Source organism: Lissotriton vulgaris, chromosome 10, assembly GCF_964263255.1.
Source record: "Lissotriton vulgaris chromosome 10, aLisVul1.2, whole genome shotgun sequence".
Classification (NCBI taxonomy): domain Eukaryota; kingdom Metazoa; phylum Chordata; class Amphibia; order Caudata; family Salamandridae; genus Lissotriton; species Lissotriton vulgaris.
Genome location: NC_141698.1, coordinates 733,833,152 through 733,853,616, shown reverse-complemented (window position 1 = coordinate 733,853,616; position 20,465 = coordinate 733,833,152). Strand labels below are relative to the sequence as shown.

General features: G+C 43.9%; 1 protein-coding gene and 1 long non-coding RNA gene across 9 annotated transcripts in view; both read left to right on the top strand.

Moving 5' to 3' along the window:
* The window catches only part of WAC (WW domain containing adaptor with coiled-coil), a 669,371-nt gene that overhangs the window by 294,760 nt on the left and 354,146 nt on the right, over positions 1-20,465 (top strand). The gene's annotated exons all lie outside the window — the stretch shown is intronic.
* LOC147688724 (uncharacterized) lies at positions 1,364-20,155 on the top strand. The gene is made up of 2 exons (XR_015300549.1): positions 1,364-2,934; positions 15,937-20,155. It is a non-coding gene; the product is annotated as an uncharacterized LOC147688724 (long non-coding RNA).

Sequence of the window (20,465 nt, the reverse complement as noted above, 5' to 3'; positions counted from 1 at the left end):
AGCAGACATTAAGTTGGAACCTTGGTCTGAAACCACCTCCTTAGGAACCCCTACCCTGGTGAAGACACCCAGGAGGGCCTTGGCTACTGCAGGAGCAGTAGTAGTCCTAAGTGAAACTGCATCAGGGTACCTAGTATCATGATCCACTACTTCTAGAATTAACTTGTTCCCCGAGGCTGTGTGAGGTTCAAGTGGACCCACAATGTCCACACAAACCCTTTCAAAGGGCACCCCCACCATAGGCAGTGGTATCAGGGGGGGCTTTGGGTGGCCACATGTCTTGCCACTGGCCTGACAGGTAACACAGGAGCTAACAAACTCCTTCACCTTTTGGTGCATCTGGGGCCATTAAAAGTGACTAACTAGCCTTTCCCAAGTTTTTGTTTGCCCCAGATGTCCAGCTAGGGGGATGTCATGAGCCAAAGTTAGGAGGAACTCCCTTTACTTCTGTGGCACTACCACTCTCCTGGTAGCTCCAGGAGTGGAGTTTCTTGCCTCCGCATAAAGTAATCCCTCTTCCCTATAAGCTCTGTGGGTACCACTAACATCTCCTTGTGCTTCTGAAACAGCTTGCTGCCTCAGGTTTTCAAGAGTGGGACAGTCTTGCTGACCCTGGCACAGCTCTTCCCTAGTGGGTCCCCCTGGGCCCAGGAGTTCAACCTGGTAAGGTTCAATCTCCATAGTCTAAGTTCACTCTGGGGTTTCCAAGTCCTCTCCCTGAGGCGAGGGGTCCCGAGAGGTTTGCTGTGCAGAAGCTGGTTCCCTAGTCTTCTTACCTTTTCTCATGGTTGGTTGGGCAATATTTTCAGGCTCCAAACCTATTTTTTTCACCCTTCCCATTGCTCTGTGCTCTTGTTTTTGCACACACCAATTCAGGGATACCCAGCATTGCTGCATGGGTTTTTAACTCTACCTCAGCCCAGGCTGATGTTTCCAGATTATTTCCAAGAAGACTTTCAGTCTTTCAGTTGGTAATTTGAGAGACCCCCCCCCGCGTAATGCCACCATAGCCATAGGATAAATAGTGGTAACACTCTCAGCATTGGTGACTGGGTAGGTTTTCTCAATCAAGTATTGCTCGGGGGATACCAGTGTGTGTCTCACCATAGTGACACTGGCACCTGAATCCCTCAGAGCTTCTATCCTAGTTCCATTAACCCAGGGGTATTGCAAATAATTCTTTAAGTTGGGTGGCCACACAGCTACAGTGGCAAACTCAACTTCCCCTTCTGAAATTAGAACTGCTTCAATGTGCATCCTGCTTTGCTCTGGGCACACTGTTGATCCCATCTGTAGACTTGCTTCCCCAGGTGTAGCTGTACAGGGTGCCTTAGGGGCTTTGTTGTGGGGGTACGATTTATCTACCGTTAAGTGTCCCAACTTCTTACAGTTGTTACAACAGGCCTCTAAAGGATCATAGTTACTCCCCCTATAGGGCTGAGGCACATAGGTAGTAGTTTGAGTCCCACAAACCTTTACAGGTTTTTGGGGCACTTTAGAAGACTCAGACGTTTTATCTTGGATTCTCACCACCTTTCCCCTGGGGAGGTTTTGTAACCACCTTCTGGTCACCCCCAGTGGCTGTCTTGTCACCCTAGTCTTGACCCAATGGTCTGCCTTCTTTCCCAATTCTTGGGGAGAAATTAGACCTAGGTCTACCAAATGCTGATGTAACTTTTCATTTGTGCAATTACTTAGTCTATGTTCCTTCATAACCAATTTGTGAAGTCCAGAGAAATCATGCACATTGTGTCCAGTTAACCAACCATCCAGTGTCTTTACTGAGTAGTCTACAAACCCAATTCTATACTCCACAGTAGTGAGCCCAAATCCCTCAGTCTTCTTCATGAGGTCATAGGACCCTGCATCTGGTCCAGAGAGGGTCAGAAGCCTGTCTCTGCAGTCTCCAGAGAATGTTATCCTAAGGGAGGAAATCAGGTTATCGGAAAATCACAGTTGTAATTACTGTTCACCTTCAGTGCTGGGCTCAAAGATGCAGCACAATCAGAGCCAATGTCCTCGAAAGTAGCACTGGCGTCGAAGCAATCGTCAGCCACAGCTGCGTCCAAGGACAAACATCCCAGCGGATCCTTCGGAAAGGACTCCCAGCCGGCGAAAATCCAAGAGAAACCTAGCTCGTCTAAGCACGCCCCCGAAAAGGCTTGCTCGATGCCCAAGAAAAAAGCTGATGACGACTTCGACATCAAAGAGAAACCCCGAAACCTTTGACACCGAACAAGCGGCCGAAATGGAGAGGAAAAATAGAAGGCTTGAGCCGAAATGGACGGTATATTCCAGAGAAAGAATGATTTTGACCAACGGATGAGCAGATACACCATCCCTTCTAAGCCCCCGACGGTTGTCGAAGTAGAAGTCGAAGAGGAGTTCACCGCCGACAACTCCAGAACCTGCAGATCAGCAGGACGAATAAGGCCTATATTATGAGGGAGAAGGCGAGGAAGACCAATTAAATGATTTTGGGGTTGGCATCCTAGGTGGCGCAGGACCTCGACGGCCCAGAAGAGGCTGTAGAATCATATCCCTCGAGGCCTTCGCTGTCAGATGACATTGGCATCTATAACATGGTCATAAAGAATGCGGCAGCAACATATGGGGTGAAATTAGAAGAGAACCTAAAAGCTTGCTTCCTCTTAGAGACCCTGCTCTCAACTCAAACTAGGAGCCAATTCCTGCCCAGGCTTCCAAGTGTCCTGGACCAGGGCAGGGAAGCCTTCAAGGAACCATAAACCTGCAGGTCTGTCAGCCCTAGAATAGAGAAAAAATATGAACTTTCGTCTAAGGACCCAGCATATATCCAGGGATCCCTACCAGCTGGCTCAATTATTACAGCAACAGCCAGAAAGAAGTCCAACATTCCCACAAACTCAGGGCCACCTCCAGACAAAGAGAGTAAGAGGATAGACCTCACAGGAGGTCAGCCGCAGACAGCAGCAGCAGCACAGCACAGGAGCAGCACAGGAGGGGCAGCCACATCACTTACCATAGCGCGGGGACACGCCAGTGGCGTAAGTAAGTAAGTAGTATTTTATTTGTTGATTAATTAAAATCATTACAAACAAGAATAGATAAAAGCAACTCACATAAACAAACATATACTATGCACAAAGTTATAATCATATTAAAATAATCATCTAAAATTGCATTAATACAGTCAGTTCCATAATAATGTTTAAGCGTTTACACACTATTAAAATACAGGTATTAACTAGAGTACAATATATTAGCAGCAATCACTATTATAGCAGCATTTAACTTAAAGTGACAGTGTTAGCAGTAGGAAATACTAGTATAATACATTTTTTGCTATTTTCCATTTGCTAGCTATAGTAAAGTGCAATATGCATAACTATAGTAAATTAAACTAATAGCCCCTTCAACTGGCATACATTTTGAATTAAACAATTCCTAAAATAGGTTTCATTTTTTTTTTTTTTTTTTTTTTTTTTTACTTTGGATCACAATAAACCGTTATTTACTTGTTCTTCGTCTTTAAGTTTCTTCTCAACAATAATAATGAACTTAACAAAGTGGTAGGTAACTTTGATATTGGCCCCACTCAAACAGGTAATAATTGCTTGCCTGCATGTTCTAATTCCTAATTCATTAAAAATTGGTTTTAGGATCAACTTCCGAGCCTCTGCCAAAGCTGGACATAAGGTTACGATGTGTGTTAGTGTTTCCTCCCTTTGACTACAAAGCCTGCAAATGCTAGATTCCCATTGATTTTCCCATTTTGGTATACCATCCTTTGTCGGATATCTTCCCAGCCTTAAATACATAAATTTATTCTTAAGCCTAGGTTTTAAATGATAAGACAAGTAAGATTGAGGTGACAGCCTACCGAAAGAGTTTGCAACTGTCCAGAAATGACTTCTTTTTCTTAATTCCTCCTTGTCCGCTATAGTCGTTAATAATGCGGCCATTTGGTTCATCTCTTTTTTAAAAACGATCCTGCTCCTCAGTTCATCAGCCAAATTAGAGCAGTCAAATTTACTTATACATTCATTAAAATACAGCTGCCAATTTTTTGAATATTCCCCTTCTGAGATTTCAAGCCAGCATAACTTTGCCAGTGAGCCTTCCTCTGAACGCACTAATGTTAAAAGAGACTTCAAGAATGTAGATTGACGCGCCAGAGATTGTTTTTTCAAACCAAATTCCAGTCTTATGTTTGCTCGACTAATATATTTGGGGATTTTAAAAACAGTTTTATATATTCTAATCTCTATATCATCGAGCACTTTGGCGTCTTTGCCCCTGAAGATGAATGAGCAATATTCCAAAGATGGCATTAATTTTGCTCGCATCACCTTTATCAGATGGTCGTAATTGGGGCATAATAGTTTGTCTCTTAATTTTCTAAAAGCAAATGCAAGTGAGCAACCCCTAGCTTCAAGACTATTAAAATGCTGTCTAAAAATCAAACCATCGTCAAACATGATTCCAAGGTATTTGTATAATTTCACATTTTCAATTATCATATTGTTAATATTCCACTCATTAATCCTAGGCTTCCCTTTTCCCATAGTCATTATCTTTGTCTTTTTTATATTAATTGTCAGACCATTTTGTGTAACATAACCATTAAAAGAGTTAATTAATCTTTTTAATCCTATTTCTGTTTGGCTCATTAAGATCGTATCGTCTGCATATTGCATATATTTGATTTCCTGGCCATGAATAGAAGGCGAATGCGAATTTATATTGTTAAAATGGGCTGGTAAGTCAGCCATAAAAAGATTAAAAAGGCAAGGAGCCAAGACACACCCCTGTTTTAGTCCCACATTTGTAGCTAAACGTTGGGTCATGTGTTTGCCATCGCCTATTTTGATTTGCACCCAGGTGTTGGAGTATAGCAATATAATCATTTTTAATAGAGATTCTGGAATACCCCAGTTCTGTAGCTTCCTCCAAAGTCTATTTCGTGGTACAGAATCAAAAGCGGCTTTTAAATCAATAAAACAAACATATAATCTTTGCTTCCTACTTTTGGCTCTCTCACTTAGTAACGTTAATAAAATCAAATTTGTATGGGTTGATTCGCCCCTTCTAAACCCTGTTTGAAATTTAGGAATCAGCTCCTCCTGTGAGGCCCAAGTCTCTAACTCTTCCAGCAAACAACTAGCAAATATTTTTGCCTCTACGTCAGTGAGTGTAATTAAACGGTAATTAGCCGGATTATCCTGCGGGCCACATTTGTAGATCGGCTGTATAATGCTCCCGTGCCAGGATAACGGAAGAAGACCTGATTTAAGAATCTCATTAAATAAAAGCATTAATAACTCAGGCCAATTACTCAATTCAGCCTTAAATATTGCATTTGGGATACCATTTGGACCCGGTGCTCCGTTGGATTTGATCCTTTTTATCGCCTTTTTTACTTTATTGAGCGACCAGGGTTTCGTATCCACTGTACAATGAGGAGGAGAGATGCCACCCCCACTCCCCCTATCTTTTACTTTATGCATGTCATCTAACCTATTATTACTATATTTATCATCATCTAAATATTCTGTATCCATTTTTTCATTAAAAAATCTCACCCAACTCACTTCATCAACATTAGCACTGCTGCCTCTATTATTACCATTCTCAATATCATTAATGATACTCCAGAATAACCGAAGATCTTTGGATTTACATGCATGATGGACCTTTGCCCAAATTGATTCATAATAGGCTTGTTTTGCTATCCATATTTCCTTCTTGTATCTCTGTTTTAACTCTCTAATTTTACATGATATATTGAGACGTGGTAGCCTGGTATTATTCCTGTAAAGTAATCTTATTTCTTTATTAAGTTTTCTTTTTTGTTCAAGTAAGTGGAAAGAATACCATCCTGGTCTCCGGGGATTTAGTGTTATACCCTTACAGGGCTCATCTCTAGCAAATTTAGCTACTAATTTATCACACAAATGAGACCAAAGCTCAACCACAGACTGCCCTTCAGCATAAGCAGAGTGCGTATCCTGAATTAAACAGCCAAGAACACCCAGAATTTTATCCTCAGTTTTTCCATTCCAAACTAACCTTTTAAGATTAAAGGCTGTTGGAACTTTTATCATAGTCCTAGTTTCTGGCAGATACTCCGGTTCAATGTCAAAGAGAATGACTTGTGGATTATGATCGCTTTCGATCCTCGGGACAATCTCGTAATTTTTTACTAAATGGTTTAATTTCTCAGACAGTATAGTATAGTCTATTACAGAGGAACATTCACCCTTGTTAAATGTAGGAATATTATCAGAATCATGCAGAATCTTTAAGTTGTATTTTTTGAACTCATATTCTGTCCATTGAGCTAACCGTTTTAAGTCAAGAGTCTGCCCATTTAAAGGATCAAAGTGCATATTAAAATCACCTGAAATAATAAATACTGAATCCAAATGCTCATAATATAAAGTTTTTACCATTCCCCAAAGCAGGATTATTTGAGAAGATCTAACTTTCTTTTTACAACTTAAGTACACATTTAATAAGATAATTGAATGACTGGCTATTAGTTTAACACACTGGAGCCATTTAACATGGAGGTCAATTTCAAAGTGAGATGCTTTAAGATTTGTAGAGATGTATATAGAAAGACCCCCACGTGGGCGACCTGAGTTGGCTTCATGTGTTGCATTATTACAGTATTCTATGTAGCCAATAAGGGGTTCATTAGACATCGACCAGGTTTCCTGCAACATTATTATACTAGACGCTTTCAGGAAATCCATTACCCCTTGGTCTTCAATTAGTGATTTTAAGCCATTGGTGTTCCAGGAACATAGAGTCAGAGGATTTGAACTACATCAATCCTTCTTTTCATGATTTTGCTTAATTAATATTCCTGGAAGCCAACTCCAATCGTCTTGTAACTCTGGGACTTTCTTCAATGTTTCACAGGTCCGCAAACCAGATTGGCTACTCCTTATCTTAATGCCGTATGCTATGTTTAATTCCTTAGTTGCGCCTGATGCATTTTTTAAAACTCTAACCTGTTCTGTTCTGGTTGTTTTTTTATCATCTCGTTTTTGACTAGCCAGACATATTTTATTCTCATCACTTTTTTGCTGCATTATATCATGGGGCTCATTTGGAATCAACACCATTGGATAACAAGATTCTTGTGGTCTCCAAACTTTAATACCCCATTTCTCAAATACACTAACATTCGCTATTATTTTGTCTGCAATGTCTCTGTTTAGCCAAGTTGTAATTGTTATCTCCTTATCGGAGTATGCATCTTCTTCCTTAAATTCCACTGAATCGAGATCCGTAGTTACCACATCTTTAAGATCTGTAATAACACGTAGTAATTTCAAAATATTACCACGGTTTAAAATATCGTGCGGGCCTCTAGATATGTATTGGGGGCTGAAGGCTACTTTCCTTGTTTCGGGCGACTGGTTTAAATATTCACTATTTTCTTTCTTCATAATAACAGGGGGGCATATATTTTCCATTACTGGCGACCCATCTCTTTCCGTCGGCAAAATGCCTTCTTTGACATCCTTGATTAATAGCTCTTGTGTCCCTAAATGGACCTCTTGAATAATTTTATTATCACCTTGCTGGACAGTGTGATTTACTAGTATCTGCTTAACAATGTTGTTTTGGTCTTCTTGGTCAACCTCTAATTCATTACTTGATATACGTCTTAAATCAATACCTCGATCATTACTCTGGCTTGTTAAATAACTGTTAGACTTAGCTGGATTCCTAATTTGGCCAAATTGCAGATTATGGACTTCTGCACTTACACTTATCATTTTATCGGATACTTTTTCCTTTATTATTATTGGTGCATCGACTATGGGGACTGCACCGGATGTGCCCTCTACCTCCTCTGGGTTTTTTGTACAACACTCCAATAATTGGCTTTCATTTACAATAAGTCCTGATTTTTTTATTTGGGCCAAAGATCGGAAAGTATGAATTTATTTCAGATCCCTTTACTTTCAATGGGTTAGGATCTCTACTCACTTTTTTACTAAGCGTTTGTAGTTCATAAGCTTTTTTATTGTGAGTTTTCCTTAGCCTTTTCCTAGCCCTTTTTGACAAGTTTGTCATTTTTGGTGGAGCCCTTGATTCTTTGCATTGTTTCGAACATGCTTTTTCCAGATTACTTGAGTCATTGATTCCACCAGAGACATCACAGCTCCCCCCTTCTATTGCCAAGCTGTCTTCTAAAGAAACTAAATGATGGACTTCAGTTTTAGCTTGTGGATTGCTAACATCTTTCACAGATTGAGATATAACATCATCACTCAGTCTGCATAGAATATTAGAAGGTGCAGTCATTTCATCCCTACCTTGCCCATTTCTACCCGACAATGCTTTTACTTCTTGCACCATGGAACTAACTACTGAAGGCAGATCCGAGATCTTATCAATCAACTGCTTTTTTCAAAGTGGCAAACCCAACATCGGAAAGGGATCAGGAAGTAGATACAGACAGGCAAACAGCGACCATAACAACCTCACCGGCTAAAGAAATTAAACACATCTCATTAAGTCAAAACCACAATCACAAAGGCAGTAATATGACCAATAAGCGTCAGACAGAATTCAGTCGAGAAAAAAGCAAGCTCACAAATGAAACAGAGGACAAACATTACAGCAAGGCCGGGGGCTTCACTAACAGTCACCAAGGGAACCCCTGAGTTACAGGGCCCAATGCAGGAAGAAGACAAGGAGCCCAAAGAAGCCAGAGACGAAAAGCAACCACTTTCACAAAGAGCCGACCAGACCCTGATAAAACAAGACATTGAAGAACATACGCAACGGGGCCACAAGCAGAAGGAAGCAGAAAAAGGCATAATTCTATTTATCCCGGAGTACAGGTCAAGAGGCAGAGGGGATATACTCAACCGAGGTAACATACTACACTTACTGTCCACCATTAGCAACTTGAAGGACATAAAAACAAACAACCTTGAATCTGTGGAGTTTGAACACCACAGTCACCTGTCCGAACAAGAGGTAACCAAAACCACATGGGCTACGCTGGAAATAACTGAAAGAATCATGGAGTCTGAACAACGTTTTAAAACATGTGGGATTCGCCTAAAAATACAGGAAAAAACAGGATACCCAGAACCACTAAGCCAAGCACAAAAAGAGAGACTCGACTGCCTCGAAAACAAACAAAATTCAGAGAAAAGCACAAGCGTCCTGAAAGGAGCCAGAAGCATTTCAGTCTCCAAGGCAGACACATACCCACCGAGCGCAAGGAAAGCCCAAGGACCAACCCGAGACGAGGACTGGTACTGGGTAGCAAGGACCATCAATACAAGGCCTGAGAAGAAATGACAAAGCTCGCCACAAAACAATCCAAAAAACCATCAATTAAGAATTTGTTCCTGGAACATAAATGGCCTAGGAAATAAAGCAGACGACGCGCAGCTTCTACTATACCTCCAGAATTTTGATATAATTGCCCTTCAAGAGACCTGGTCGGAGAGCCGTACCAAATACAGGGCTTTAAAGCATACCACACACCAGCTTCAAGAAATGCTAAATATGGCCATTCAAAAGGTGGCCAAACAACTTACACCTCTATAAAGAGCATAAATGAAATAAAAAGTAAAGACGCCACACAGTCAGGGAACAACAGCATAAAAACAATAGTGCTGGAACTAGGGGGAAAAGACCAAAATCAAAAGCTAATACTGCTAAACGTATATGTTCACCCCCGGGAAAAAAAAGCCGGGATTAAACTACTAATTGCAGAAGTAACAAAGATACTGTCAGAGGAGTCAACAACCAACATCTTAGTAACAGGGGACTTTAATATGTACCTAGGCGGGCCCCAGCTAAGGGACTCATTCCTAGAAGAACATTTTAACATATGGGGAATCCCCCAACAGGTGGCCAGCAAATGGGGAAAACAAAGCAGATTGTCAAGAGAAAGCCTGAAAGATTTGGAACATCTTAACCTTGTAGCTCTAAACGGCCGCTTCATAAACGACATCCCATCGGCAGCCACTTTTCACAACACAATGGCAAGCTCCACAATAGACCTCACATTCTCATCTCTACAACTGTTTGGCAAAATTCGGGATTTTTGAATAGGAACAACCGCAGCCAGCGACCACCTACCGCAAGAGATCACTCTTGACACCTATGGGGCCGCGGCCACCTTACCAGTAGCCAATGTGGGATTATCATACATGGTTATACAAAAAAGGATAAAATGCAAAACGCACAACTTAGAAGGCTTCGAAAAAGAAGCGAAAAAACTGTGGGAAAAAAGCAAAGAGTCCCGGACAGATAATCTAAGCCGATGGGAATCATTCACCAGCAGCCTTGGAACTGCCCAAACAAGCTCAAAAACAGCCTTTAAAAACTTGGAAAATCAAAACCAACCAAGCTCCAAGGAAGAGGAAGACAAGAAAATAAAACGGAACACCAATTTAAAGATTCACAAGAAAAACATCAACAAACTATTGAGGCAACTACACCGAGAAGGCCCGAACAAAGAAGTCCAAAAGGAACTGCAAAAACAAAAATCCATCAAGAAGAAATTAATCTGGAACCTGAAAAGGGAGGCAGAGGATGACCTATGGGCAAAGCTGCTCCATGATGCAAAAGGAATAAACACCAGTGGAAGATTCTGGAAGACAGTGAAAGACCTCCAGGATACCAGAAAACCCAGCATAAACTCACACATCACCGAAGAAGCCTGGTCTGAATTTCTATGGCTCCATTTCAATACAACAACAAATAACTCCGCCAAGAAGACATTAGAACTCAATAGAAAAAACTCAGACTGCATACAACAAACAGAGTCAACTTTAAAGTGCTTCTCAGAAAAACAAATCATAAGCAGGATAGCAAAAGGGAAGACAGAGGGGGCGCCAGGCCCCAACGGAATTCCTCCCATTCTGTACAAACGAAAACCGGAATATTGGGCAGCAGCCCTACTGCCACTATTCAAACAGATTTCTGAAACGGGAACGATTCCCGACTCATGGAAAGGCTCAATAATAGCTCCCATTCATAAGAAAGGCAGCAAAAATGATCCAAAAAATTACAGACTCGTTGCTCTAATTGACAATGAGGCCAAATACTATGCTGGCCTATTACTAGAGGAGCTCACAGAATGGGTAAATGAAAATGCAGTAATCCCCATCACCCAAACAGGCTTTCGGAAAAAACTAGGAACAATGACAAACATTATGGCCCTAACTCTGCTAATTGAATCCGCCAAACTCGCCAGTTCACCCCTCTATATATGCTTCATCGACTTCACCTCCGCTTTCGATAACAGCAGCAGAAATTTACTATGGGAGAAGCTTGCCAACAGGAAAATGCCGACAACTTTACTATCACAACTGGTGCTATTACACACGGACACATGGGTACAAATCAAGCTAGGCTCAGGAGACTGCCTGTCAAGAAAAGTACAGACGACCAAGGGCCTCAAACAAGGGTGCGTTCTAGCCCCGACCCTCTTCAATATTTTTATGTCGGATCTTTCTCCAATGCTAGACGAATGCAATCCTCACGCCCCAAAACTAGGAGGACTTACAGTCTCAAACTTGATGTACGCCGATGATATCGTGCTCATTAGCCGGACGCCGATAGGGCTACAACACCTAATCAACACAACATACACCCACGCAGCCACGAACGGCCTCAGCATAAACCTCTCCAAAACAAAAGCCATGAGAGTAAATGGGAAGCCGGCCACATCTAAATTTCTCTGGCAAATGGGAGGCCTAACAGTGGAAACCGTGGACGAGTACAAATACCTGGGTGTAATTGTTGACAGTAAAGGGACATTCCTCCCTCAGAAGGAAGCAATATCAAGGAGAGGTACCACAATATCAGCTGCACTGAGAAACCTTAAAAAGAAAGTATCTGGCCGCAGTTTCACTCCACTCCTACAAATAATCCAAGCAAAACTAACACCGGCTATTACCTATGGAAGTGAATGTCTCCGAGGAAGGGACGCACAGATACTGAACAAAACAACAGCCAGGGCAATGCGAATGTTATTCAATCTGCCCAAATACACTTCACAAGCACAGATAAGACTCGAATTTGGCCTGAGAAACCAAGTAACAGAAAGAATGGGGGTCTATGCCAAAAGTTGGCACAAAATACGAGGAGCCGATGCCTCATCCATGGATTATCATCTCTGGAACGAGCTATCAGGGAGAAACACGAGCGCTGCCGCAAATTACCTAAAGCACTCCATAGAAACTTTGGAGCTACAAGAAGCCTGGAAGAGCAACATCTCTCATAATTTGTTCAAACAACTAGCAAATAAATCTGTAAGGACCAAGTCTCTAATAGAGGACAAAGCTGCACTAACGAAAAGGGCACACGGCTGGATCGTCATCCAAAACTACACCAGCAGCTCATGCCAAAGCTACTTAGGAGCCGGTTTCACACGGTCTACAAAGGAGAAATTCATACAACTAAGGCTGGGCATCCTCCCATCTCAAATCCATCTTCCCCCGTGGAAACGGCCACAAATGCCACCAAGTTGCCGATTATGTGGGGACACAAAAGAGGATATCCTTCACTTAATATGCATCTGTAAAGGTCTGGACAAAGAGCGCCGACAACATCTAAAGCCAACCCTAAAGAAACTGGGAATAAGGACATGCCGGCAGGCAGTCAAAGCATGCTTTGATGGAAAAAACATCCAATTAGCAAGTCATCTGGTAAAATTCCTGGAAAAAGCTGGTAAGAAGCAGAATGACAGAAGGGAGAGCCCGGAAGACACTAATCCACACAACATCTAACTCCGACTACCGTCCCATCAAGCCGCTACCACAAACTCAAGCCACAATTACCACGGATGGATTACGAACCCCAAAGAATCTGTAAAGGCTGCAGGGAGTCTGCGAGCTTGCCTTTTATTCTTTATTCTTTATTCTCTTCCAGTTCACAAAATGACTTAGTATTTAGATAACCGAAAGCCTAATCGTTTTCCAACATATATTTTTTTTTTTTTTGCTCAAGTAAGCTCTTAGAACATTTTTTAAATTAATCTAACTGAAATGTTTGATAGTCATATTTTACTAGACAAAAGTTTTATTTTAAGTTCATTCACATGTAAATATGCTGATTGCAATGGTTTTAATTAACTGAGCAATAAATTATTCTATTCTATTCTTATCAATCAACTGTGCACATGTGCAGGTTATATATGACGTATTCTTATCTGCTTGAACTTTCGTAACAAGATTGGTTAAGTGCAGGAGTTTTGTGTCAATACCCGCCACGTGGTTTGCTAGAGTGTTTAATATATCCACCTGAACATCCAATTTATCTGAGTGGAAATTCAGCGCATTAGTAATTGAACCCATGGTATGTGTTAAACAGTCCCATAAGCCCTGTTCTGTGCTAACCTCACCCTTTGTTTGATTGGCCTCAACTTTAGATGATGACGGTATATTCTCTTTAAGGTCTGAGCTACATCGATCGATTGTACTAATATTCTTCTCAGAGCTACCAACATCTTGATTGTAAAATGATTTATTAATAGTGAGGCTATTAAAGCTATTCTCCATTTCAATACTTGATTGATCCAGATTAATCAAGCTGACATTGCCATCTTTAATTAAACGACTATTTGGGACAGGCTGTAAATCCTCTGTAACTAGAAAGGATTCGCTGGATCCGTATTTAAGAGCAGGAATTCCAACATCAACTCCTTCTCCAGCTTCTGGTCCTTGTACATACATATTACCAAGCACACTTTCGTATTTATTTTCAATCGGTGCCTTCAGCGGAGACAAATGGCACCCTACATTCACCCCCTCAAAACTCAACTCTTGACTGACCATTTGAGAATCAATAGCCTGCCGAGGCTCCACCTGCGCTGTAAAGGCACAGTCATGAATTTGCGCCTGAGCTTATAACTGCCCTGCTAAAATTAAGGGATGGGGTGAGGTTGAGGGTGCAAGTGTGGGTGTCAGCGCTTTTTCTGTCACAACCTCTGCGACTAGAATCTTCATGTCCTGCTTAACTAATACAACATCCACTTTTTCGGACAGCATAGTTTTGGTCAGATCATTAACAGGGCAACTTTCTTTTTCTTTTTTACACAATGGGGAGGGCAGGGGAGAGGATAATGTGCACTCACTAAACCCCCCGCTAAGTTTGTCCCTCTCAGAAAACTTTCTTTTATGGTTTTCTTTGTGAATATCTTTATCTGATTGTATTTGATGGTACTTAAAGAAGTAGTTCTTTATAGACGTCTGCGCCACACATGGAGACTTCATATGAACATGGTCTTTACATAGGGTAGCGGATAGAGCCCTTTCCTCGGCTGGGATAAGCATATTCTCCTCTGAACGGGCACCTCTACCATTATTTAACAAGTCTCCCTCCTGTTCTCCGTTTCCCTTTTCCCAGCTAAGTCCAGCTTGGTTTTCTCCAGTCCCTACCATCACTTCTTGTTTCACCTCAGTCGATTTAATTCGCTTAGAGCCTTGCGGGGCTCCACGCTGGAAACCAGACCTCATCATCATAAAACACACAAGATCACACAAGGACCGCTCAACACCACCTCTTCTCTTTGAGATCTTTTGAGTTACTGAGCTTGCATAGGGTTTTGCAACTCTCTTGGAGCTCTATTGCGAGATCTCACTAACAACCAGTGTTTCCTAGTCTCTTTAAGTCTCTGTAAGCTCAAACCCTCACCACCCCGCTCTATTTACTCCTCCTCCTCCTCCCAAGCCTGTCTGCCCCCTTAAGTAGGAACACCTGCCGTCAGGGAGGAGAAACGAGGATATTGTGTCTTTGACGTGGCGTGATGTCTACTCACTCTGGCGTTGAAAAGATAGTTAAAGATAGTTAAAAATAGTTAAAAATAGATAGTTAAAAAGTTGAAAGGTGCTTGGATTTTTATTTTTCACTAGGGATTATAACTGCCAGTGCTTGCAGCAATAACAATGCCAGTTCGCTATGTTCGCTATGTTATTAGTATATACTAGTTATACTCCAGTTATACTCCAGTCTCCTGTATCCACAGTGTACGGCAAACGACCACGAGATTCGGGCCACAAACTGCCAGGAAACCCACAGCAGGGGAACCACAGAGTTGTCCCTGGAGGCCAAAGCGTGTCGAGTTCAGCACAAACACGCGGCAGCACTCGGGGAGTGAAGGCGAGCAACTCCTCCTGACACTGCCTCGCTCACCTCACTCACTCACTCACTCGCTCACCAGCTGGCGCCGCCTCTCAATAGCATTCTTGGCCACTTGACCGCTTGAACAGTGCGGAACACTCCGCAACACACCCCCAGACTTGGGCTCAGGTTCCACACCTCCACTCCTCCGGTGTCTCCCCTGGTCTCTCCCGGTTTCTCTGGGTTCCTCAGGGCTCCACACCTCCTTGCCCCCTCCAACGGGCTCCTTCAGACTTTACTCGCCCGCCCCCCTTACCTCAGGCCGGGCTCCCAGCTCCTGAAAGGGGTTATGGGCTACGGATTACTCAGATTACTCCTGCAGAATTACTCGCACACCAAGCACAGCTGCTGCTGCTCGACCCTAATCGCTCCGCCTCTCTCTCTGTGGTTCGAGTCTCTCCAAGCCCACAGATAAGCCACAGTCTCCGGTCAGCGACGGGAGAGCAGGCAAGCGCAGAGGGGGGACGGCTGTTTTTCGAGCACCTCACCTCACACCTCACATGCACACTCGTGCCAGTGCCCGGAACAATTCAATCCAAAGCTCCGCAGTTCTCAGGACTGCGGGCGGGCGGGCGGGCGGGCGCAAGCCGGGTGCAAGCTGGTGCAGGTGCGATTACGGAGCGGAGCAGACCGCAACCTTACACCGAAGATGGCGTTTTGGCGTTCTGGCGTCTTGAGCAGCTCACGAGCTCCCTCTGGTGGCCGCAATGAAACTCGACCACGAAAATCGAAAGTGGCGTAACCAGGCGCTTTACAAATGCCCAATAATAATAATAACAGGATAGAAAATAGAGGAATGCAGCTATTCACTGGCGCATTGCAAACTCCAATGCTCTATTAAACATAATTACGTATCAACATTGGGAGGAGGTCGGACAGCTGCTCGAACACCTCCTGGAACAATACCAGCAGAGCAACACACCTGGTGGAGGAAGGCAAGAACATGGCAAACTCCTGCCTGAAATCAGCCCTGGATGCGGCAGACACATCCAGCAGGCTCTGGATGATTGGAGTAACCGAGAGGAGGCACGCCTGGTGGAGGATTTCAGGTTTCAAGCCGGAAGTCCAGAATAATATTCCAAACACACCCTTCAATGGGGAAACACTGTTCAGTACGCCAGTAGATGAGAAACTGACACAGCTCAAAAAACGGAATGAAACTGCGAGGTCCATGGGAATGCTGCAATTCAGGGGCATGAGAAGGGGCACCCCCTCAAGGAGACCAAACGGCAGAGGAGGAAACCAGCCGGGAACGTCCCACCAGACCTTCCAACAAACCTATCAGGGCAACAACCATGCTCAGCCAGGTCAGCAACAGCAAACCTGGCAGTAACAACCTAAGGGCCAGTCCTTTCGGGGGCGATCGAATGGACTGGGACAGGGGGCCAGAAACTCACCTCAAAGTGACTCCACTGCACCGTGTGTGCCCACCCACACAACACCTCTACGGGGGCGGCACAACAAAAAGCAATAAGATGCACACAAAAGAGATAAGCGAACATGTAACACCGGTAGGAAGCAGACTAAAATACTTCTTCCAGGAGTGGAAGAAAATAACAGACAAATGGATACTGAACATCATACAGTTTGGATACTGTATAGAACTAGAAAGGAAGCCACCAAGCAGGAGGCCAAACAGCAAAACGCTCTCAGCAACAGAACTTGCGCTCCTCCTGCAGGAAGCACAAGAATTCCTCCGCAAGGAGGCAATAGAAACCGTGCCGTTTAAAGAAAGAAACAAGGGAATGTACTCAAACTACTTCCTCTTACCAAAGGTGAACGAAACGTTAAGACCCATCCTGGATCTACAGTTCCTAAAGCAATACATAGACTCAAATTCAAAATGACGTCCCTACAGGAGATTATTCCTCAAATAAGGGACAGGGATTTTATGTCTACCATAGACCTCAAGGACACCTACTTACACATTCCCATGAACAGACAACCCAAACATCTACTGAGATTATTTGCCATCAACAAAGCGCACTCCCAGTTCACAGCCCTGGCCTTCGGACTAAAATCTACGCCAAGGGTCTTCACAAAATGCTTCCCAGCTGTAGAGTTGCACCTACGGAGGGAGGGACTGGCTAATAAAGGCAAGTTCCTATAAACCATGCCAACTACATGCACAGCGAGTCACACAGACGCTGACAGAAGTGGAATTTTCAATACACTGTGGAGAAGTGTGGCTCACTGGTTAGAGGAGGCAGACCTGGAAGCAGAGGTCAGCCCGAGACCAGGGTTCAATTCCCGGCTTGGCAGGGTCCTGAGTCCTAAAAATGTCCATGGACTCGACAATTCTCGCTCCGGTGCCTACTCGATCCACGGGTTCACACTCTGCAACTCTGGGCAATAGCTTGCTTAATCTCCACAACGGCCCCTCGCGGCGGGATGCCTGGCTTTCACCTTGCGGATACCCTGCTGGGGTTATCTCACAGGGGAATACCAGGACGGGTTCCCTAAGCAAGCGCTTACAAACCGCTTGGTGATTTGCGCTATATAAATTCCTGTACATTTACATTTACAAATCCTCAATGGAACCAGAACCGGTGAAGATCTTCCTGGGCACACAGATCAACACTATTCAGAGCAGGATCTTCGCCAGCGAGAAGAGAACACTTGTCTTGCTTAAGGAGACACATACCGGAAGGGGCAAGCTCTGACTGGGAAGACAGCGAGCAAGCTCATGGGGATGATGGCATCCTTCATAACCTAGTCCCCAATATACAACTCCACATGAGACTATTCCAGGAATGGCTCCAGCAACAATGGTCACATGCAACAGAGTTAGGAAGATCTAGTGGTTGTAACGCACTCAGTGCAAGAGGAGATAGCGTGGTGGAACACAGAGAACATAAGGGGGAGCCATTTACACCACCAACTCCAACAGTGACCATCACCACAGACGCATCCCAGGTGGGATTGGGAGCGCACATGAACCAGATCAAGGTGAGGGTTATGTGGACACCAACAGATGCGATCCGACACATCAACTACCTGGAACTAAAGACTGTGTTCCTTGCCCTAAATGCCTTCCAGAAACCACTGTACAGGCAGAGAGTGTTAATACAAACCAACAACACCTCAACTATGTTCTACATCAACAAACCGGGAGGAACACAATCAGTAGCGCTATCAAACCTAGGGCAGGAAATATGGAAATGGGCCATCCCACTACAAATAGACCTCCTAGCAATACACCTACCAGGAAAGGACAACGTGGAAGCAGACTGGCTCAGCAGACAGACATCTGCATCCCACGAGTGATAGCTCAATACACCGGAAACGCAAAAACAATTCAAGAAGTGGGGGACCCCAAAAATAGACCTGTTTGCAACACACCAAAATGCAAAATGCCAATACTTCGCATCCAGACAGCCAGGGGAGCAATCCGAGGGGAATATCCTATGGGTAAGCATACGCTTTCCCCCAAATACCACTGATGCACAGAGTGCTCTGCAAATGCAGAACCAGCAACATGACACTGATACTGGTGGCACCACCTTGGGCCAGGCAGTCCTGGTTCTTACAAATAGTGGAGATGGCGCTGGGCACAACAAACAAGTTTGCAAAAAGAAGAGACTTGCTTTCTATGCAAAACGGGGAGTACTTCACTCCGAACCGGAGAGCCGCTGCCTAGCAGCCTGGCTCCTGAAGACTTAGTTTGCACACCTAAAACTCCCAGAGAGCACACTGCGGGTGCTGCGGGAGGCAAGGAGACCTACCACACGGAAGTGTTATGTAGCAAAATGAAAACGGTTCACACAATGGTGCCTCAGGGAAAAGCTCCACAAGAAAATCACCAAATCAACAGTGCTAAAATATTTAACACAAACCTAAGCTGTACCTCGCTAAGAGTACACCTAGCAGCGATAGTAGCCTATACAAGAGAGGAGACTGGTAAAAGCTTCTTTACATCCCAGGTGGTAAAATATTCCTGGAAGGGGCCAAGCGAATCCCCCCCCCCCCCCCCCCCCCCCCCGCCCTCCCCCAAAAAGGATGCCACCGCCGGCATGGAACCTTAATATAGTTCTAACAGAACTTATGAAATCGCCTTTTGAACCCATCCACAAGGCCTCACTACAGATGCTCACAATAAAGACAGCCTTTTTGGTAGCAATCACCTTGCTACGCAGGGTAAGCGAGCTGCAAGCGCTAACACTAGGGCGACTGACTCCGTAATCTGGGGATCACGGTTCGATCCCTGGCACCGGCGGCAGATTAGCCCAGCACCATGTGACTCAAGGTTCCACATGAACCAAGCAATACAGATACCAGGTTTCTTCCAGAAACCATCAACCAGCGTGGAGAGTGCACTGCACACTCTGGTTGGTAGAAGAGCAGTTATGCATTACATTGAAAGAACTTAAGATCATACGAAAACAAAGCAATTATTTGTGTCTTTCGCAAGCAGTTTCCTGTAGAAGACCAGTAACAAAAGGCACCATTGCACGCTGAATCACACAGACTGTATCCAATTCTGCCACAAGCAGGCAGGCCAAGAACTACAAGGAGGGGCACAAGCCCACTCTACCAGGAAAAAGGGAGCAACAATAGCCTTCCTGGCAAATACACCCATCCAAGACATTTGCCTGGCGGCAACATGGGCCTCAGTGCACACGTTTACTAAGCACTACTGCATGGATTTACGGATGAGCAAGGAAGCACAAGTAGGACAAAAAGTGCTTCAACATATATTCAACAACCAACGCTCCTCTTCCACCCAAGCGCCACAAACTTAGCAAACCGCGACAAAGTATGTGCGCAGCATAGTGAATGCAGAAAGATTCACGCTGCAAAACGAATAGTTTCTTACCTGTCTGTAATTTTGCAGCTTGAAGTCTTTCTGGATTCACTAGCGAACCCACCCACCTCAACCAGAAAGATGAGACAGGAGGAAAGAAAAAAGGGAAAGAAAATATTTCCTTAAAATGGAAAAGGACTTTAAAAGAATGGAAAAGAATAAACAAAGATGGCACAAAAACAAGAAAAAAAGAAACCGAAGATGGCGCTCAAAGGTGGGAGCTTCCGGAAGAAGCATGCTGATGTCACAGGAGGACACCAAATGGTGGGACGTCGACACCCACCTGGACGGCAAAAAAAAGAAAAAATACTACGATTCCGGACCCAACCACTAGACCGCAGAATAATGCACAGCATTTTGAATCCAGAAAGTCTAAAAGCTGCAAAACTTCACTGACAGGTAAACCATTCGTTACAGGTAAGTAACTTATTTTCTTACCTAATATCAAAGTTGCCAAGCCCACTGGGACTGTGCAGGCAGCAAAAGACTGAACACCACTCTGCAT